Source organism: Lissotriton vulgaris, chromosome 1_1, assembly GCF_964263255.1.
Source record: "Lissotriton vulgaris chromosome 1_1, aLisVul1.2, whole genome shotgun sequence".
NCBI classification, from domain to species: Eukaryota; Metazoa; Chordata; class Amphibia; order Caudata; family Salamandridae; genus Lissotriton; species Lissotriton vulgaris.
In genome coordinates, this window is record NC_141685.1 from 2,013,936,817 (window position 1) to 2,013,953,074 (window position 16,258).

Consider the following 16,258-nt stretch of genomic DNA (forward strand, 5'->3'; position numbering starts at 1 on the left):
TTTCTTGACGTGCAATTCGGGCTTTCTTGATCGCCTTTAGGTGCGCAAACCATTGGACAGCGTGCTGTCTCTTAAGATGACCTCTCTGGCCTCCGGTACCATAGTTGGTACCAAACTTACCACGACTAACTGCAAGCTTACAAATGCTACAAATGGCGAAGTTTTCCCATTTTGGGCAAACACTAAAGAAGTCCCAAACTGGGGACTTGAATTGTCTGTGGGGGCCGGAGGAGGCGGCGATACTGGTGGTGGTGGTCATGCTGCTAATGCCAGATGAAGTGGAGGATGTGGATTGCCGAACTTTAGTATGTTGTGCACTTTCACCACCACTAATTGAGGTCGAGGTGGATGGAGGTCCCTTCTGGCGAGGAAGAAATATGGAAGCGGTACGTGTTGGTGTACTAGTTAACTCCAATGATTGTTGTGTTTCTATTGCCTCCTCATCGACATCATCATCACGCTCAGCAGCTTCTCGGGCTAGGGTCAAAATGTCTGTTTGCTGCATGCCCGCTGGGGCTGCAGTGACCTTTATGATGACTGGGTCGTCGTCGTTAGAGCCTTCATCAGCAGCAGTATCCGCCACTTCTTGTTGAGCCTCATCACACTCCATAACTATGAGACTTTGGACGACCTTCCTTTTACGCTTAAGTACCTTTGTCAGATCATGGTGTGCCTCACTCTCAGATGGTTCCCAATTGTGATCCGTATCATCAGAAGGAGGTGTGCTTGAAGAAGATGTAGACACCACCCTTGATCTCTTCCTTGCTAGGGGTGTGGAAGACAATGAATGATCATCAGGAGGAGTGGCTTCCTCAAATGATACCTCGCCTTGATTGTCGATTTCCTGATGTGCCCCTACTTCGGGAGGAACAACTATTGTGGGCACTTGTGACCCTCCATGCACCTCTGCTTGCGCATCTCCTTGCGCTGCCTCTCCTTCCACTTGTACTTGGGCTTGTACTTGCACATGTGGTTGTTGTTGCGGCTGTGGTTGTTCAACACTCGTCAGATGAGTTACAACAACCTGTGTTGATTGAGGGACATTGCTGCTACTTTCTTGCGATGAGCCAACATCACTGGTCGATGGTGATTGAACAAGTACACTGGCTGCCTCTGCAGCACCCAAGGGCTTGGACTTAAGTTGGCGAACTTGGCGTGGTGGTGGTGGTGGCACTGAGCCCAATGGAGCGGGGGTGCTGCTCCTAGTTTTGTCCCCAGCAGATCCCGCTGCTGCTGCAGGCGTACTTTTTTTTTTACTCCCAAAAAATGTGGCGGGCGGCACACCAGTCTCCTTGGTAACTTGCTTCTTCTGCTCCTTACTGGCAACTTTCTTGCAAGAGGAGCTACGGGGAACTTTTTTGGGGCCATCTTCTTCAGAGCAGGTCAGACAGCAGGCCGCAGTTGCACGAATTGTAGAGTTGTCTGAGGCCAGAGGTGACGTCGCGTGACGTTATGCTGCACACACACACCGCTGCAGGACTTCTTCCTGGCACTGGTGGTTCTCTTGAGTCTTGTGCACCTAAAAGCAATGGAAGACAGAGGAACATCAGTTCAGTTACACGCCCCAAAAAAATTAAAATCACAGAAAAATCAGCATAATCCCAAGCCATCCATGCCCTCCATGATGTTTTAATTCAACACACCCCACAGAAAGACTAGGCCCATGCATCACTCACTACCCCTCGGCATAAAGGTTGAAAGCTAGGCAAAATGGTTGCAGACCTAAGAACACTGCCTGCATTCAAAATGGCCCCCTGCCTCCCAGCACATGGCCAGGGCCTGCCTGTAGCAGCACTCAAAATGGCCCCCACCCACATGGCCTGTCCCCATGAACACCCAAAAAAATCGAAAAACACAGAAAAATCAGCACAATCCAATGCCACCCATGCCCTCCATGATGTTTAAATTCAAGACACCCCACAGAAAGACTAGGCCCATGCACCACTCACTACCCCTGGTGAAAAGGCCACAACAACAGCCCAAAAAAACGAAAATCACAGAAAAATCTGCACAATCCCAAGCCATCCAGGCCCTCCATGATGTTTAAATTCAAGACACCCCACAGAAAGACTAGGCCCATGCATCACTTACTACCCCTGGGCATAAAGGTTTAAAGCTAGGCAAAATGGTTGCAGACCTAAGAACACTGCCTGCATTCAAAATGGCCCCCTGCCTCCCAGCACATGGCCAGGGCCCTTTCTGTAGCAGCACTCAAAATGGCCCCCAACCACATGGCCTGTCCCCATGAACACCCCAAAAAATCGAAAAACACAGAAAAATCAGCACAATCCCATGCCATCCATGCCCTCCATGATGTATAAATTCAAGACACCCCACAGAAAGACTAGGCCCATGCACCACTCACTACCCCTGGTGAAAAGGCCACAACAACAGCCCAAAAAAACGAAAATCACAGAAAAATCAACACAATCCCAAGCCATCCGGGCCCTCCATGATGTTTAAATTCAAGACACCCCACAGAAAGACTAGGCCCACGCATCACTCACTAACCCTGGGCATAAAGGTTGAAAGCTAGGCAAAATGGTTGCAGACCTAAGAACACTGCCTGCATTCAAAATGGCCCCCTGCCTCCCAGCACATGGCCAGGGCCTGCCTATAGCAGCACTCAAAATGGCCCCCACCCACATGGCCTGTCCCCATGAACACCCCAAAAAATCGAAAAACACAGAAAAATCAGCACAATCCCATGCCATCCATGCCCTCCATGATGTTTAAATTCAAGACACCCCACAGAAAGACTAGGCTCATGCACGACTCACTACCCCTGGTGAAAAGGCCACAACAACAGCCCAAAAAAAAGAAAATCACAGAAAAATCAGCACAATCCCAAGCCATCCAGGCCCTCCATGATGTTTAAATTCAAGACACCCCACAGAAAGACTAGGCCCATACATCACTCACTACCCCTGGGCATAAAAGTTGAAAGCTAGGCAAAATGGTTGCAGACCTAAGAACACTGCCTGCATTCAAAATGGCCCCCTGCCTCCCAACACATGGCCAGGGCCTGCCTGTAGCAGCACTCAAAATGGCCCCACCCACTTGGCCTGTCCCCATGAACACCCCAAAAAATAGAAAAACACAGAAAAATCAGCACAATCCCATGCCATCCATGCCCTCCATGATGTTTAAATTCAAGACACCCCACAGAAAGACTAGGCTCATGCACCACTCACTACCCCTGGTGAAAAGGCCACAACAACAGCCCAAAAAAACGAAAATCACAGAAAAATCAGCACAATTCCAAAACATCCAGGCCCTCCATGATGTTTAAATTCAAGACACCCCACAGAAAGACTCAGTCCACCCACCACTGAGTACCCCTGGGCAAAAGGCCCCAAAACAGCCCAAAAATCGAAAATTCCAACATTGTAGTTGCAGCAACTGTAATGCCCCAAACAAACTTACTTGTGAAATTTCTAATCCAAAAGTGATCCAAAGAAAGTCAAAAAGGCCTCAAATCTAAATATTCAGCAGCATCCACAAAAAGTAATCCTTCCAGGTGAAGAATCCGAATGAAAGTGACCAGCACATGAAGAAAGCACTGGGAGGAGCCTGCTGGACAGGAACAGGAAGTTGGAGACTGTGGGGCACTTCCTTCCTCCTCCCCCCCCCCCCCCCAAAATGGACTCCTTGCAAAAAAAAGTGCAGGCAAATGTCAACCTGAGAAGTTATTCTGATAAAAATCATCATTTCCAGAAGGTTTATGCTGCTTGCTGGTGGATTTCTTGTGCAGAATTGCAAATTTTGTATTTTCGCGAGTGCGAGATTGTTGCTGCCCGCCGCATCTACAAGTTCGCAATTGCGAACTCCCGCGATACTTGATCACGGCGTACTCGCGTTGACAAACTCTCGCTGTGCAAGGTGGCAAGCCGCGATGACGTAATCGCGCTCGCCAAACTCCTGCGGGATCCCGCAGCAAGATCCAAAATGGCGCAGCACTCGCAAAATATCGAGAAAAACAACTCGGCAAATGCTGAATGACGGTAAGTGAACACCGCGCGCCGCAAAATTGTATCACCAAGAAAAAAAAATCCGCTGCGTGCGAATTTGCGGATTTTCTGTAAATTCGCGAGCGTTCGCGGATTGCGAATTTACAGAAAATCCGCAAAATCCGCGAGCGGAACGGATTTTCCGCCCATGCTTAATAAAAACGCAGTTAGAGCACTCATTGGTCATCCCCTGATCTGAAGTTTTTATGATTTTAAATCAACACTTTTTTTAGACCCATACTGGGATATAATCCTTGCACCCTTCAACAGAAAATTACATTTTCAATTTAGGACAGGTACATTGCTTTTACTGCTAGTTAGGCCCCATTAAAGATGACGTGTGCCCAACATGTAATGCTGCCTCTGAATCTGTTGGATACACTTTATTCGCTTGCCATGGGTGTGATGGTATTCACGGTACGGGGGATTAAAGCTATATGTAGGCTGATGGGGACAAGTAGTAGTCAAGTAGCCCTCAGAATACTTACATCGGATCCAAACTAGGCAGATGTATGTATAGTTGCTACGTTTCTGGGCATAATGTGGATCATGTGCGTAAAGGCATTGACAGCTATCACTTAACCCCATTAACTTCTCCTGTACAATGCAATTATTACACCTATTGTCTATGTTTTCTGACTATAATCTCTGGTATGAATGCAATTTGGATTTTATAAGGATGGGTCATTGTTATTAGGTTTTAAAATTGTATTTCGCCCTTTTAGTTTTTATCTCTGTGCTCTAAAGTTACCTTTCTAGCAAATCGCGGGTGTATTGTTCTTAATAATTCTTTTCAGATCGTAATGATATAGTATTTTTGTAGTGATATGCCATTTGTATCTTTATTGATTTGAATTATTATGTTTTATATCCCTTGCATTTTATGAATATCTAGTTTTTATTGTAGGATTTTATGACTATTATTGTTGAATAAAGTAAGCAATTGATACGTATGTGGCATCCACATATCATGAGAATTTTTTCTTAAATCAGCCTCAAACCCAGGGGTTACCCATACCTAGGGTGCAGTGTGTCCTCCTCAGATCAAACGATCTGCATACAAGCACTATATAAATAGTCAATATTTGTAATGTTGAGGTATAAAATAACAGGCTACATGGAAGTGTACAACAGATGTATTAATACCCTGGTCTCTATTGACAATTAAATGGGCTGCTGAAGTGGACACAGGTGGTGATTTTTGGTTCGTAGGTGGTAATGAGCGTCCGTCAAATGACTAGAAAAACATTAAGGTTTGGATCTTTTAAATCACAAAAAGAAGTAATGCTCAGGCACGGGATGAGGGAACATCGGACAAGGGCTGTTGATCTAATTTAGCACATGCTCTGTGATCTTTTTCGGAGCGAAAGCAGTTTAAAGGATTCCTCTGTGTAAAAAGAGATTCAGAACAGAGGTGTTAATTATATTACCGTATTTCAGTCGGGGATTAAACTGCTAAAAAAAAAGATAGAAAACAGTTCATAGGGCATCTCTCACTGACAGACAATCCATATTTGAGTTCTATCACATTTATATGACATTTCCAGGTGATTATTTCTATGAATGATTACGTGGCACACACAAAGCAGAAACAGCAATCTCTGTGGTCTGACTCAGCATGTTGGATGTGTAACAGAAAGGAATCTCTCGCCTCGGAGTTTTGCAGGGATTCTGCACATACACAGAACTATAAGCAGGAAAACAGGATATCGGTGTATAAGGGTTGTACCTTCCTACCACCTTTACTACCCAAAATCCCAAAACCGACTAGCTATAGTGTCTCATTTGTTCTCCTACATAATCACAAAGCTACAAATGATTAGACAATCCAGAACACAACACTCCTGACTCTCTCAAAATCGCAGTAGCAAGACATACCCTTTCGTTCACTCACTCGTACTTGTCCACAATAAGGATTGTTAGTGTCACTGTATAGTTCACAATGTTTATTTTAATTATCGTGTTCTATAATGCAGTATACCAGCCACTACCAGCAGCAAAATGCATAAACTTAGAACAGTTAGCATTGTTATAATACCAAAGAATATGAAGGGGGACGTCATCAGATACAGACAGTGGAAAAAGCACTAAAAGGCCTAACCACCCTCCCCTTGGTCAGATGAGATTTATTAAAGAAAGATCGCTGGGCTTTGTCAGCAGACCTCATACCTTAGAGCCTAGATGGTGAGTTTACCTCACAGGAACAGCATAGCTCTTCTCCAAGGAAAGGTCTTTCTCCAAGTGTGTTTGAACACCGTTCATCCCCATAATAACAAAGCACAAGCTTTCCAGCAGGGCAGCTGTGTTTAGCAAGCTTTGTCTAGGTGCTAGGGACTGACCAGAACAGAATAACAAGGGGCATGTTAATCGACATTGCACATTGTGTTCAGACTTAACTCCGGGAACAGCAAGGAACGCAGAAAGCAGACAGTTCTCATGTGAAAGGCAGAAACAGAGCCTTGCAAAATAAAGCCATGTAGTAACGTACGCAAAAGCAGCATTATGGCAGCAGAGCTCATACTAACTTAGCAATGTCGGGAATGACCCTAGCGGCCATATAACAGGAGTAGGTGTGTCTGCACTGCACAGAAGTACACTCAGTCACGGGGAGGCAGGCAAGGATGAACAGCATATAAAGAGAGTGTTGCCCAGTGCGTTGTCACCTGCCTTGTTAAGTTACCTAAAGGGCAGTAAAACAAGAAACAACAGCATTTCTTACATTCTGTAAGGAAAACACTGAAAAACCATCTAAAGATCACTTAGAATTTTAAAAAGCATTCCTAAATTAAAACCAAAGCGAACTGAAGCAGAAGTTCTCTTGCAAACACAGTTATTGAAAACTGTGAAAGAGTACATATTTAAATATGAAGCAGTGTTCGCCTCTCTCACCGATACATAAGCTTTTACCCTCCCTCACGCTGACAGTTGCTCCCCTGCAGGCCAGCATGAGCGCCAGCCCTACCTGAAGATGTAGAACTCTAGTATACAGGCAAATCTGCAGTACCAGGACAGGGGCCAGTCCATTCGAAATCAAAGAAGGAAATAAATCTAAAAGAGGAGGCACAGCAGAAAACAAGGGTGAGGTAGTGGAAGTTCGGGCGGCAGGGGATGGACTACATAGATCATCGATTTATGCTGGGAAGAGTTTGAAGGGAACTTTCAGCCACTACCGCTCTGAACCGACAAACAAGTAATTATGTGTTACAAACTTCATATAGGCGACCTTGAAAATTAGTAGCCAGAATAACCAAAACTGAATGTAACAACGACAATATATATTTAAGCCACCAGCATGGAATCAAGCATTTGCAATGCAATAGGTCTCGATTTACACGAGTTTAAGATATTTGCATTGTAAATGACAATCCCTTTTATTTATGTTTTAAAAACCAAAACATAAATAAAAGGCATTGTCATTTATAATGCCAATAACTCAAACTCGTTTTTGTGCGAGACCTATTGCATTGCAAATGCAAGGCATCACGGACAACGGGAGGGCTGGCGGGGGGACGGGCAGGTAGAAGGCAAAGGCATCGGGTGTGCGGGGGGACGAGGAGGGAGGAGTCACAGACAACAGGAGAGAAGGGGGAAACAAGGCACGACAACGGGAGGGAATGGGGTAAAGAAGGCACCAAAGCATGCTGTGCCTGCATGAAGAGAAACTGAATGAAGAAAATAGTGCTCACAGTCTAAATAACACATACCGTGTAACAACCGAAGTAAAGGGGCCAGTCGCCATGGGAGGTGACAAATGAAGAGGAGGCTGTACTAAGGAGGGACTAACCAGCCTATTTTCGAATCAGAAGCTAGCATTTAGGACAGGCAAGGACTCAAGCCAATGGCAAATATGGGCGGAGAGTGGGCTGGGCTTCTATTCGCTACTCCACCACAAGAAGTCTCGCAACTCAGCGCATGTGCGCTGGCTCAGCCTCGATGTAAAAATGGAGGCTGTGATGCTGTTTTAAGTTTCAGTTGTGTTTTGCCCAAGTTGTATTGAATACAAAAAGAACAATTGATGGACAGAATGCAGAACAATGTCATACATTCACTCCTATACAGAGATCTGGGCCTAAATCCACAGTTTTTTTGCTCACCAAGCCATTCCAGTTTGGACCCAGCCATATCCTAATCAGTCTTGACCCTGCGCTCAATGGGAACAGTTCAGCCCAAACTGCCAGGCCAGGTCCTACCTGGACTGGAAACAAGCATCCTAGGATCGGTTTCGGACTTTCAGCCCTCATCAGCCAGGATAGCTTAACTCCAGTGGCATGGAGAGCACAGGACTCACTTCTGAGCATACTCGGGGTAACAAATGCAAAAAAAAGAACAATTGATGGACAGAATGCAGAACAATGTCATACATTCACCCCAGTACAGAGATCTGGGCCTAAATCCATCGTTTTTTTGCTCACCATGCCATTCCAGTTTGGACCCATCCATATGCAAATCCGTCTTGACCCTGCACCCAATGGTCCAGAACTGCCAGGCCAGGTCCTCCTTGGACTGGAAACATGCATCCTAGGACCGGTTTCGGGCTTTCAGCCCCCATCATCCAGGATAGCTTGACTCCAGTGGCGTCGTGAGCACGGGACCCACGCCTGGGCATATCCTTCCCACTTAGGGTGAAAATGCAACACAAAAAAATGATGGACGGAATGTTGAACATTGTCAAACATTCACCCCCAGTCACAGATCTGGGTTTAATCCCTCGTTATTTTGCTCACCACGCCACCCCAGTTCAGACATAGATATATGCAAATCAGTCTTGATCCTGTGCCTCATGGCAACAGTCCAGACTGAACTGCCAGGCCTTGTCTCACTATTCCACTGGAGTCAAGCTATCCTGGCTGATGAGGGCTGAAAGCCCGAAACCAGTCCTAAGATGCTTGATTCTGGTCCAGGGGAGACATGGCCTGGCAGTTCAATTTCGACTGTTCCCATGAGGCACAGGGTCAATACTGATTTGCATATGGTTATATCTGAACTCGGGTGGCGTGGTGAGCAAAATAACAATAGATTAAACCCAGATCTGTGACTGGGGTGAATGTTTGACAATGTTCAACATTCCGTCCATCATCTTTTTGTGTTGCATTTTCACCCTAAGTGGGAAGGTTAGGCCCAGATGTTGGTCCCGTGCTCACTACGCCACTGGAGTCAAGCTATCCTTGCTGATGTGGGCTGAAAGCCCCAAACCGGCCCGAGGATGCTTGATTCCGGTCCAGGGAAGACATGGCCTGGCAGTTCGGTCTGGACTGTTCCCAAGAGGCACAGGGTCAAGACTTATTTGCATATGGCTATGTTTGAACTGGTGTGGCGTGGTGAGCAAAATAATGATGGATTAACCCCAGATCTGTGACTGGGGGTGAATGTTTGACAATGTTCAACATTCCGTCCATCACCTTTTTGTGTTCTAGTAGTATTGAAAGCAGCCATAAGGTGTGCCTGCTGCTGAAACTTGAATCGGTGCATTCGTATGAGTTGGAAGTAATATTATGATTCCAGCATAAAGACCAACCCAACAGTAATATGATTTGCCATTTACAAATGACTATTAGTGGACCTTTAATGAAGATGTAAGCTACTATTTGTAAGATCTTTTATAGTATTATATAGTTTGAAGCTTTGAGTCAGCAATAGCTCCCAGATCTTGGATACATTTCTATGGGCATGTGAGCAGAGAATGCAAGTGGCATGTGTAGGTAGTGTTGCTTCTATTCTTACTGCTACCCTTTGGTTTGCACGAGGTAGACCTCTAGATATTGCACTGTTCAATTGCTATGTCCTTTCACTCTGCATCCTACATGAAATGCTGGAGAAGTCCAGTCACGCTCGAAACATTTATAACTTCACAATATGTCTGTAGCCTTTACAAAATTTCAAAAACACTTCAATCAAACATTGATTGTGTGATAGGGTAAGTAGATAACATGAGTCCTTTTTTTTATAAACAAAAGGAATCCATTAGGAAGTGGGAAGGAGGTGTCCCTACGATGGTTGGGAACACACGAGTTGTTTTTGGGTACCCCTCACACACCAACAGGCCCCTTGGTGTCATGCTTCATCATTGGGGTCCTCGCACCCCTCTACGGGATGCGGCGTGCTGCGACCTACGGTTGCGTGGGAGCACTTACAATGGCTATGTGTGGTGTAGGTGAGGGAATTTATAAGTGAGTGCTGTGGTGGGGTTTGATAGTGAGTGGAGTTTAAAAAGTGCCTGGCTTGTGCGGTAACAAAAAAACTTTATTTGGCCCCCGGGCTGGTACTAATAAAAAAAAGTAAGAGAGGAGGTTTTGGCGTAACTCAGGGAGAATGAATCCATTTAAGATAATTCTCTCTCTCCCACTTCTGTTAACATTTTGATAACATGAGTCCTGGCAACAAGTATTGACACACTAAAAAATATAGCTCCCAACAGAAAGCGAGTGAATGAGTGAGTACAGCTTTTAAACATTTACAGAAAAAACAGAGAAAGGTGTTAAGTATGTGTTATACAAAGTGAGTGCGGTTGCTCACTGACTAGCAAGACTGTCCCAGTTCTCCCAAAATGCATGATATGACATGTACAACAAAACATTGGGAGAAACCCTTTGTTGAAAAGGGAAGGGGTTTATATATGCGAAAAAATTACAAAAGTTCCCTTTTCATCTGATATTAAGTTGAGAGACTTTGCTCTCGAAAGAATCTTGGTTAAGGGTAATAAGCAACGAGAGGGCTTTCAGAGTTGTAACTGGATTACCAAAATCACATATTCGCAATATTGAGGTATTTCAATTGTCTACATCAGACAACAAAACTAACAATGACTCCCCAGGCGACGATTAAAGTCAATGGGGCATGCTCCGATCCATTCGAAATTCGGCGAGGCACCCAGGAAGGTTGCCCGCTATCGCCACTGCTGTTCGCCCTCTATATAGAGCCGTTCGCCCAACACATTCGGAATAACAAAGATATCTCAGGCATCAAATTTGGAGGGGAGGAGCAGTCCATTAGCCTTTATGCAGACGACATTCTAGTCGTGGTAGATAACCCCAGACTCTCTATACCGGCATTCCTGACAGAGATGGAGCGATTTGGGGCGGTCTCTAGATTTAAGATGAACGTGGGAAAGTCCGTTATTCTCCCCCTGGGCAGCAATACCCGTCAGGCCCACAGAAGTAATTGAATTAACTCCCTCCACAGCCCAAAAGGTTGACCTTAACGACTCCAAACTCCTGACCCGCATACAGGGAGACATATCTAGATGGCGGCAACAACCGCTCCCGTGGTTGGGCCGAGTTGCCACTGTCAAGTTGACCCTGTTACCGAAGGTGCTTTACTTGTTCCACACCATTCCAGTCACTCCCCCACTGGGCATGCTTAAAAAATTACAAGACACCATACAACGGTTTTTCTGGGCAAACAAACGTCCCAGGCTTTGTCGCGAATTGGTCACAAGAACGACGGAGGAGGGTGGACTGGGGGTACCTGACTTGAAGCGCTACTTTCAAGCAGCACAGATGAGATACCTTCTGGAATGGTCCCGCCCACTCTCCGAAAAACGTTGGCTTTTCCAGGACAGGGCGATGGCGGGAGTGCTGCTGTGGAGGGTCCCCTTTCTGGCACGGGCACACAGACCAGCCTATCTTAAAAAGTCGCCCCAGGGGCCTGACGTCATTTCCATCACCAATGACGCCCCTGCTGGACAACCCGGCGTTTCCCCCCGGGGTACTCCCCGGCTCCTTTCCCCAATGGCGGCAAATCGAATGCTGCTCCGCAGGACACTTATTTGACCTACAGGGCTTTATGATGTTGGACACGATGAAGGAAAAGTATGGACTTGACCGGCCGCACCGATTTCAGTACTTTCAGCTAAGGCACTGGCTCACACATAAAGACGTAGGACCCCTTGTAGGCCGGACCCTCACTCCATATGAGAAATGGCTCCTCACTAAATCTAAAGACTCGAAAGCCATCTCAGAGCTTTACAAACTTCTAGCCCCCCCCTCCGCCCACGATGAGATCAGTAGGTCAAAAGAGGTGGGAGAAAGAATTAGGACGAACACTCACTGACAAGGAGTGGCAGGACATATACTACCGAGCACACCACACGGCTAGGAACACAGCCAGCAAAGAATCGGTGGTGAAAGTGGACGATTACTGGCACCTAACACCGGAACGCCTACATCAAAGTAACCCACGGAGAGATCCCGCATGTTGGAGGTGGTGCGGACAAACAGGGACCATGATACACATACTGTGGGAATGTGTGGAAGTGCAGGAATACTGGGAGGGGGTACTCAAAGACATAGATGTATATTTCGAGATGGAACTTCCCCGTTTCCCGGCATACACGATCCTCGGCCTTCCCAACAGACTCATGTTCCCACTCAAATCCATCAGAGGGAAGCAAATGGGACTGGCACTAGGAGCTGCAACACAACACATCCTCTCCCTGTGGGGAACGTCAAGGAAACCCACACACACAGGGTGGCTGCACTGACTGTGGTACATAATGGGGATAGAGAGGATCCAAGCTTCACTCACACAAACATCTGACGCATTCAAAGAAACATGGCAGCCGATACTCACCCTGCTCACCCAAGAATTCACAGAGATCACATGCCCTAAATACCTATAGGTCCTCAGACTCTCAGATGAATTCTGCAAAGAGACAACGGAGGAGACGCACAAGGCCTAGACTGATTCCCCTCAGGCGCTGGCGTGGGTTGGACACACCGAGGCAAGGGGGGCGGGGTGAATGGTAATGGGAGACATGGGGCAGTGGGGGTTAGGGAGGGTCGAGGGAGGGACGTGGATATAAGAGTTCTAGCTTGCAATGTTTATACAGGCTCCCATCATTTAAGCTTACATGGACACAAGACAACCGTCCCCAAAGCTCAGTACTCCAGGGAATGTGAGCTACAACAGGAGGGGAATGGAGCGCAAGGTCATATTGTATTACAAAATGTGTTGTATTGCTTGGCTGAACCCAATAAAAACAAGTTTGATCAACAACAAAAAAAACTAACAATGAGAGTGAGGAAACAAGAAGATAAGTTATATCTCTGTTATTTATTTACTAATTGTTACATATATGCAAGTTAAAAACATCATACTTATTCATAAAAACATATTTCATTAAAAAGAACAGTTCATAAAGAAAAAAGAAAAATGTTGACGCGGCGTTTCGGTGATCTAACTCGTCACCTTCTTCAGGACACTTTTTTCATTAAAAGACAGTCTGAATTAAAACAAGAAATAAAATACTTATTACACATGAAGCTCTATTGCATCAGTCTATTACAGAGATATTCAATTCTGGGACAAAGCCACGAATATAATATCCACACTCCACCTTTACTTTTACATTTAAACAAAAGACATTACACGTCATTTTTTTAAAAAGCCTTTGAAAACAGTATGCCGTACATTTCCAAACAAATGTAATACTTCCATTTTTGTTAAGCATATCTAAATACATATTTATACAATATTTGTTAGTCCGCAAACTCGTAAACTTGCCCAAAGCTTTTATTAGACCTTTGGCTGAGCCAATTCTCTATGACTCAATCTTGGTTGGTTAGAAGAAACCTACCTAATTTTGCTGCTGGCTAGTCGCTTTTGTCAATGGGCGATTTCAAGCTCTTGCAGTATGTATACCGTTTCTAAAGGGTGAAACAGACCAGTCAGATTCAATACGCATTCTATTATTGGAACTATTGTTTCTGTTCCTATGGTTAATTATGTACCTGTTTTTATAGGAGGGGTTTCCTTTTCATAAATTGTGATAAAACCTCTTCTACTTACACCCCTTCTGGTGATTCTTCAATTATCACTATTTAAAAAAGCAAGGTCATACTGTTATATCATATATTCTGGAAAAAAGGTTTCATTTAATCTAAAAAAACTATGTTATTTTCTATTTCATTAAAGTTATTGATCCTATTTTATAGAGCTTGCCTGGGATTTATTAAAAACCTCAAGAACGATGGTATCCTGCTTCAATTATAGGTGGGTTCTCTTGGTCACGGGTTAACTTAACTTAACATTTCAATTTTCAAAGATAGTACCTACTTCTATTCTTTTATGAACCGCTCTATTTAGCAGCTTGATCGGGATCGTGAATGCTCTATTTCAAGGTTTCCTCTTACCTTGTTTTTTCTAATAACTTTATCGGCAGGACGGCTCTCTGTATTTCAATTTTCGCTCTAGGGTATAACAGGTTTCGGTTAACTAATATTCTTGTAGGGCACCTCACTACACGGCCCCTGTTGGGGCTGAGTATTAGTATTTTGGCCTCTTACCTCACGTTTTCTTAAAAAAGGAAGTGAACTTCTTGTTGTACTGCCATCTGATTTTCACAATCCTTAAGGGGATCCTGTGGAGCACCTTACTCCAATCTATAGGAGAAGGGATAAGTATCTCATAAGTTCTATTTGGAAGAATTTTAACTATTGTACTAATCAGAGGGTCCCTGTTCCACTTACTTGTTCTCCTCCTTCATTAGCGAAAAATCTTCAAGGACCATCCTCCGGGGCTGCATAGAATAGGTCTCTCAGCCATTCGGCTTTTATACAGTCTCTAATTGACTTGTTATCTTCTAATTAACCACACCTGGGAGTTTAGAGTAACTCAAGCTTATTGCGGACTTTATCGCAGCGGCCATCTTTAAATGTCTCATCGCTGTTTCATATTATCTTTCTAAGTCCTCATTATACCGTTCCCCAGTGCTATGATAAATGATATGACATGTAGTCATAAACAGTCTTCACTCACTGCAGATAAGTGGTTGCTTGCATGTTCAAGTACAGCTCAGTGCTTGGTAACCCTTGGCACATGTTTGATATTTCCATAAACACCAGAAGAGTAAGTGTTTATACAGGCGCATGTCTTGCTGCTATGTTCATGGATATCTGCAGTCTAGATTTATCTACATATACACACAAGGTGGGGCAGGGAGCTTATAAAGGTCCAGCACCCATGCTCCTAAAACATAATCAATAAATCAAGGAGGGACTGTTGATCCAGCAGCGTACCATCAACAGACACTCCACTATCATATACTCACCTGGGCCCATAAACACACAAACACAATTGAGTAAACTGCTGGAGTCAAGGTTTATCATTTTCTCTACAGTTTTAAGATTAGTTATTCAATTACTCCTAACTAACCTTTCACTGATCAAGAAGTTCTTTCGTCGGGTCGATGGACCATTAGTTGAACTAGTTGATGGTGAAAATGACTTAAGCTAACTTATTCTTTATTCAAGGTAAATAACCACAGACTCTGGAAAGTTTTAAATCTTTATCTAAATTAAATGCATGTGAACCATCTCAATTACACAGTGCAGTCTCCTTCTTTCTTAGGAGAGAAAATTCAAATAAATCATCAAACAAATATAACCCAGACTTACTCAATGAACAATGTACAAGGAAAAGGAGAGGATAGAGAGAAAGGAACATCTACAAATAACGTGGAAATATAATTACCAAGAATGGTGTGAAGACCAACCCCCTGGCCAAAGGGCTGGTAAGGGTCCCCAGGGATAGATCAGACAACAAAGGCTTCAGGAAAGGAATCAGAACAGGATAGATGACCTCTCTAGAATACCGACGGTTGCGTCGCACCCCTCTCCGACACTTTCTTTCTCCTCGAGATTCTTCTGCGATCTTCTGTCTAACTCAATTAAATTAGGAGAGAAGGTTCTGCATTCGGCTCTTCATCAGCATCTCACAGCATCCCTCCCGGCAGCATCTCCTGCAGCACCAGCATCCCAAATCGCACTAAGGCTATCTCAATTATACCTTTCATTCTGAATGTTCCACCCATTAATGTTTCAATATAGTAAAAATACTAAATCTGATTGGTCAGGCAAGAGGGGAAGATCATCACACCATGATTACATGCCATCTAAATCAGTTTGTCCATTGTTCACACACCTATCCCCTTAATGTGTATTCATAATTTTATTTCCCACCCACATTCATGCTCTATTTGTCACAATTTTGTCAATAATCCGACTGTGAGTTCACTTCATTGAACTTTTCACCGTCTGTTCCCAGGGCAGGACACTTTGCAACCTTGGCTTTCATTCAACATCCAAATCATCATTCCGGGTTAACTTTCAGTAGTAATGCGCAATAGTCACATGACTAAGCTTACTTCAGTTATACATGAAAGGCACAAATACCACTAGTGAAAAAGTCAGAAAAACAGATGTTACTTTAAAAAATAAATTTTTTCACAATATACCACCCAACTCTACTCT